Genomic DNA, 6,271 nt, shown 5'->3' with positions numbered 1-6,271 from the left:
TGTCCACGTGTAGTGTTTGTTCACTTGTAGTGTTTTTTCACTTGTAGTGTTAGTCCACTTTTAGTGTTTGTCCACTTTTAGTATTTATCTACTTGTAGGATATGTTCATTAGAAGTATCTGTTCGTTTGTATCATTTTTCAAAAAAGCTGTATTGTTCGCAGTCTTATGTATTCAATTGCAAAATATAACAGTTTTCTAAATAATATGTAGTACGGGTGGGGTTCGAACCCACGCGGACATTCGTCCATTGGAACTTAAGTCCAACGCCTTAACCACTCGGCCACCGTACTGTTGTGTTCGTAAGGAAATGCATATAATGCAATTTGTTAGTTTCGGCAGTTACCTTCCTCTTTTCTTCGATGCAGCGACTTCGAACAGTAATTGTGTAATAATTAAAAGTAATAGCTAACGTCGCCCATTATTGTAAGTGAGTTTTTGAGTAACTACTTGAATAAGTGGATGTATTGACTGGTTTAACACCCAAATATTTGTCTTGTATGTTACATTACATGCTAGATATAATACATTCAATTAAACATATATACAACGATAAAATGATAGGTTTGAAATCTTAGACATGGAACTGACAATCAATATTTTAACATAAAACTTAACATTAGATACTTTAACATTACACTTACATTTCACTAACACCCCACCGTGAGGATGGACTTACAACTAATTAGTGAATATTTATATAATATTTTTCATGACGAAAGCTAGAATTTTAAAGATATATTATGCTATGCAAAAAAGCTCAACTGTAAACCTTTAATAAAGATTTTAAAAACAATATTGACAATGTTTTGACGTCTTTCAAATGCTTTAGAAAAATAAATTTGCACAAATTATCTGTACGGAATAATTCGTATCTTGCATAAGATAAATAAATTTCATCATACTAGACCTAACGATATATTGTCTTCTCATATACATTTTACGTAAATCATCATATACATCACAAACACAAACAAAATGAAACTCATCTTCAATGTCAACATTATTACATATGGTGCAATAACGTTAATGGTGATTAATTCTGTTATTTCAATAACGCCCAGTTTAAATACGAAACTAACGAGACGAGAGTCTCAATTTAGTATCAAAGTACGGCTTTGGCCTCTAGGCTTGTCAGAGTGGTTTCGATTTCTTTTTACTTCAATATAATTTTCGATGAACGTTTACTAGAGAGAACACATCATACTCTTTTTCATGTTATATATTCTTGTACGTGCGTTATATTTAAGTACAATTTCAATTAAATGCTTTTTAAAGCAAAACATTAAATGTATGCAAGTCTGAACTCATGTGAGGCAAAATCTTTGATGAATCCACCCGGTAAAGCTCCCGGGCAGTGTTTCATTGGATCGCTCGGCTATGATTGGAACACGAGCTTTTTTAAAATTTAGTTTGGGTGGGTGGAAGGTACATGGCGAATAGTTTAAGGGTTCGTTTTAAGTATATGTAACAAAAATGGGATTTTCTTTCCTGGTCGGAAAGTATGATATACAGTATCGTTATCAAATCTGTGACATTTAAACTTAAACTTTCGTCATTTCATTCGAGGCATCAAACAAATCAACCGTTACACCTGAAGAATAACGTTTTCCTTCAATTATTTATAGAATAATACATGGTTGACCATGGATTTTGGTTGATCATTGCCCCAGTGGAAGGAATAATTATTTAATTGCCCGAGGGCAATTATTTTCACTGGGGCAATTATCAACCAAAAGCCATGGTCAAATATGTATTATCGTGTATACATATGTTTTGTTATTTGTCAATGATTTCAAATGGATTTAAAAACATGATTTTGTGGAATCATGAAGGATATGTCATATAATTAGCATCACAGGGGCAGGTTACGTTGTTTTGACACACCACGCCCACGTCGGGTTTTTTTAATCAATTTATTTTTATAAATTTTTAGTAAGAATCTGATGTGGTAACTGTAACTTGTGAAAATTGGTCAATTTTTTTTTATTTTTTTATTTTATTATCTTTGTAAAGGGTGACGACTTGACCCTGAATTTCCATATATTTGCCGACATGACCCTGTTTAAGAAGCCATAACTTTATCAAACCTTAACCAAACTCTACATTTTTGGACTCTCCTTGTAGAGTTAGTGTCAATCTTTAAGAAAATGTACAGTTTTAACGAAAACAAATGCAATTTCAAACCCGAATTCCCTAAAACATGTTACTCGACGAACCAACTACCCGCTAATTTCACCGATATTTTCCAGACTAAAATGCATTATCCCGCTATTGCATTATCAATTCAACACGTGTGCCCAAGAGAAAAAATATATATCACGGTACAGGTGAAATGGAAGTCAAATGTCGTCTCAAAGAGCCGTGCACACGATTTACAATCTTTGTTTATTTCTTTACGCATATGCCGACATGGACATTGCGCAACCGGAAATTATTCACGGCGCATGCGTTGGTGCCCTGCTTGCATCTATGATATAGTTGCGTTGCGTGGGTAAATTACAAAGAAGATAAAATAATAAAAAAATTTTGCCAAATTTCACAAGTTACAGTTACCACATCAGATTCTTACTAAAATTTGATAAAAAAAAAATGGATAAAAAAAATCGACGTGGGCGTGGTGTGTCAAAACAACGCAACCTGCCTGTGATTAGCATGTGGTCTTAAAGTCTTAAAATGCGATATAACAAAATGGTTTTGAATGGCATTAGCTGCGAAAAATAACGAATGACTGGAAATCAGAATAGCAAAACTTTTCGTACGTGTTTTTAGAATAAGCCTGCAATTTTCCATTCTTCAAATATTTTCTGTTTTACATTGGCTGATTGTGATGTTCATTTCAATTCAATAGGTGAGCACAGCTAGGGTCGATCAAGCCTTGGTGCAGTTTCATAAGAATCTCCGCTTGAATGACCCTAGCCATTTCACTGGAATAATTAACATTTCTCAGCGAATAAAGTAAAATAAAACGTTTCAACTTAACATTTCCTTGTCTCACTGCTTTATCAAGTCAACAATGTGATGTTTCTTGCCAGTTTGATGGGGTTATATTTATTGTTTGTTGTGGAATCGGTAAAATCTGAGACACATTCTCGTAATTTAACTTGTTCTCGTGTTACACAGATTGGACTCCGTGAGATTGATGAATCCTCTCAACATCGCAATAAGTCGCAATAAGTTCATATTTCGGATACAATAAGACCAAACTTCTGAAGCGTTCTCCATCTAAGATGTAATTTCGTTTTTGGACGTGCACTGAAACGTGAGTTCAATTGAATTTCATGATTTGGCAAAAAAGTCTACCGAACGTAAGCAAAGTATCACGCATAACATAGGTTTGCATTTCCCATGTCAATGGAGCTATATACACTGTATTACCATATAACAACTAGCAACATTGTTGAACACATTTATCAAAGCTTACAACATACTTTAGTGGAGGTGTATATATGGAATGAATTGCGGGCTTGATGTCACTTTCCGGGTATGAACGCAATTGGGCTGGTCAAAGTGTGTGGAGTCAGAAGAACTCCACGCGTACTTTGACCAGCCGAATTACGTTCATATCTCCGATAATGACATCAACTCCGCAATTCATTCCTTATATTTACACCAATAGTTCATTTTTTCATTCAAGAATTGTTAAAAAAATATTTCATTTCATTTAATAAAACCTTTCAGTAATCCTTCCTTACCCAATAGAACGACCTAACTGTAACTGGAAACATTTTATTCAAATGACTTCAAAAATAGCGCGGGAAAAGATCAACCTCTTGAAATCACTTTTAAACGTAAAATTGAAACACGTATGGCAACAATACATTTAAAATATAATAAATTAACACGTTTTAAAATGTTGAAATTTAGGCCTCTCGACACACTACGTTACGCGATCGTCGGCACAACTCTGACGTCATTGCATCACCGTTTCCATTCGCTAACAAGGCGCTCCAAAATGCCTACATTTCAACGCGCTCCGAAATAGCATGTAAAGGGAAGCTAATCTCGAAGATATCTCCGTTACCATAAAAGCTAGGAGGTCGGTACTGGACTTGAAATCTAGGTCTCTTGATTCTCTACGTTACGCGACATTGGGCGCATCTCTGACGTCATTGCGTCAATGTTTCCATTTGCGTATTAGGCTCCACTACACGCTTAAATACCTTCAAACAAGCTTTAAAATGAGGTAGTTAATGTCGAAGATATCTCAGCATCCCTTTAAGTGCCGAGGCACGGACCAGATTTGCCCTTTAAGGGACACTATGCACTTAAAGATGCACTCCTCTGGGACGTTATTTGGTTACCGGTTTCTAACGCGTCAAAGAATCCTCAAATTCGCGACTTTCGTCCTTTTTAACGCGCTCCGACAAAGCTTGTAAAGGGAAGCTAATATCGAAGAAATCTCCGGAACCAAAAATGCTAGGAGGTCGGTACTGGTCTTGAAATTTAGGTCTCTTGATTCTCTACGTTACGCGACATTGGGCGCATCTCTGACGTCATTGCGTCAATGTTTCCATTTGCGTATTAGGCTCCACTACACGCTTAAATACCTTCAAACAAGCTTTAAAATGAGGCAGTTAATGTCGAAGATATCTCAGCATCCCTTTAAGTGCCGAGGCACGGACCAGATTTGCCCTTTAAGGGACACTATGCACTTAAAGATGCACTCCTCTGGGACGTTATTTGGTCACCGGTTTCTAACGCGTCAAAGAATCCTCAAATTCGCGACTTTCGTCCTTTTTAAAGCGCTCCGACAAAGCTTGTAAAGGGAAGCTAATATCGAAGAAATCTCCGGAACCAAAAATGCTAGGAGGTCGGTACTGGTCTTGAAATTTAGGTCTCTTGATTCTCTACGTTACGCGACATTGGGCGCATCTCTGACGTCATTGCGTCAATGTTTCCATTTGCGTATTAGGCTCCACTACACGCTTAAATACCTTCAAACAAGCCTTAAAATGAGGTAGTTAATGTCGAAGATATCTCAGCATCCCTTAAAGTGCCGAGGCACGGACCAGATTTGCCCTTTAAGGGACACTATGCACTTAAAGATGCACTCCTCTGGGACGTTATTTGGTCACCGGTTTCTAACGCGTCAAAGAATCCTCAAATTCGCGACTTTCGTCCTTTTTAACGCGCTCCGACAAAGCCTGTAAAGGGAAGCTAATATCGAAGAAATCTCCGGAACCAAAAATGCTAGGAGGTCGGTACTGGTCTTGAAATTTAGGTCTCTTGATTCTCTACGCTACGCAACCATCTGCGTATCTCTGACGTCATTCTGTTGTGGTTTCGATTCGCGTCTCTGACGTAATTATGTCAACGTTTCAAATAGTGTATACGGCTCCACTACACGCTTAAATGCCGCCAAAATGCCTTAAAATGGAGAAGTTAGTGTCGGAAGATATCTCAGCATCCCTGCATGTGCCGAGGCTCGGACCTGTTTTGCCATTTAGGGGACCCTATACCATACAAGATGCACCGCGACTATTCGTAACTTAAACGCGCTCCGACATAGCTTGTAAAGCGAATCTAATCTCGACGATATCTCCGGAACCAAAAATGCTAGGAGGTCGGTATTGGTCTTGAAATTTAAGTCTCTCGATTCCCTACGTAACGACACCGTCGGCGCATCTCTGCGTCACCGTTTCAATTCGCAAATAAGGCTCTCCTATAGGCTAAAATGCTGCAAAAAATGCCTAAAAATGGGGTTAGTTAATGTCGAAGATATTTCAGCATCTTTGCACCTGACGAGGCTGGGACCATTTTTGCCATTTAGGGGATGCAGGGATGCTGAGATATCTTCGACACCGCCCACCCCAGTTTAAGGCATTTTCGCTGCATTTTAGAGTGTAAAATAGCCTTGTTGGCGAATGGAAACGCAATGACGTCAGAGATGCGCCGACGGTAGAGTTACGTAGGAAATCGAGAGTACTAAATTTCAAGACCAGTACGGACCTCCTACCATATGTGGTTCCGGAGAAATCGTCGAGATTGGCGTTCCGTACCGGGTAGGTTGGGGAACGTTGAATAGTGCGAAATGTCGCGAATTCGGTCAAACTTTGACGCGTTGGAAACCGGTGACCAAATATCATCCCGGGCACACCGACAGGTGCATCTTGTAGGGTACAGCGTCCCCTAAATGGCAAAATTGGTCCCAGCCGAGGCAACTACAGGCATGCTGAGATATCTTCGACACCGCCCACCACAGTTTTAGGCATTTTTCGCTGCATTTTAAAGTATAAAATAGCCTTGTTGGCGAATGGAAACGGTGACGCA

The 6,271-nt window shown here is 38.5% G+C and overlaps 1 non-coding gene across 1 annotated transcript; it reads right to left on the bottom strand.

Moving 5' to 3' along the window:
• Nucleotides 1–208: 208 nt before the first annotated feature.
• On the bottom strand, nt 209–291 carry Trnal-uaa (transfer RNA leucine (anticodon UAA)). Its single transcript has one exon. It is a non-coding gene; the product is annotated as a tRNA-Leu (tRNA).
• Between the last annotated feature and the right edge of the window lie 5,980 nt (nt 292–6,271).

This window comes from Mya arenaria, chromosome 2, assembly GCF_026914265.1.
Source record: "Mya arenaria isolate MELC-2E11 chromosome 2, ASM2691426v1".
NCBI classification, from domain to species: domain Eukaryota; kingdom Metazoa; phylum Mollusca; class Bivalvia; order Myida; family Myidae; genus Mya; species Mya arenaria.
This window is presented reverse-complemented; position numbering and strand designations above follow the sequence as displayed.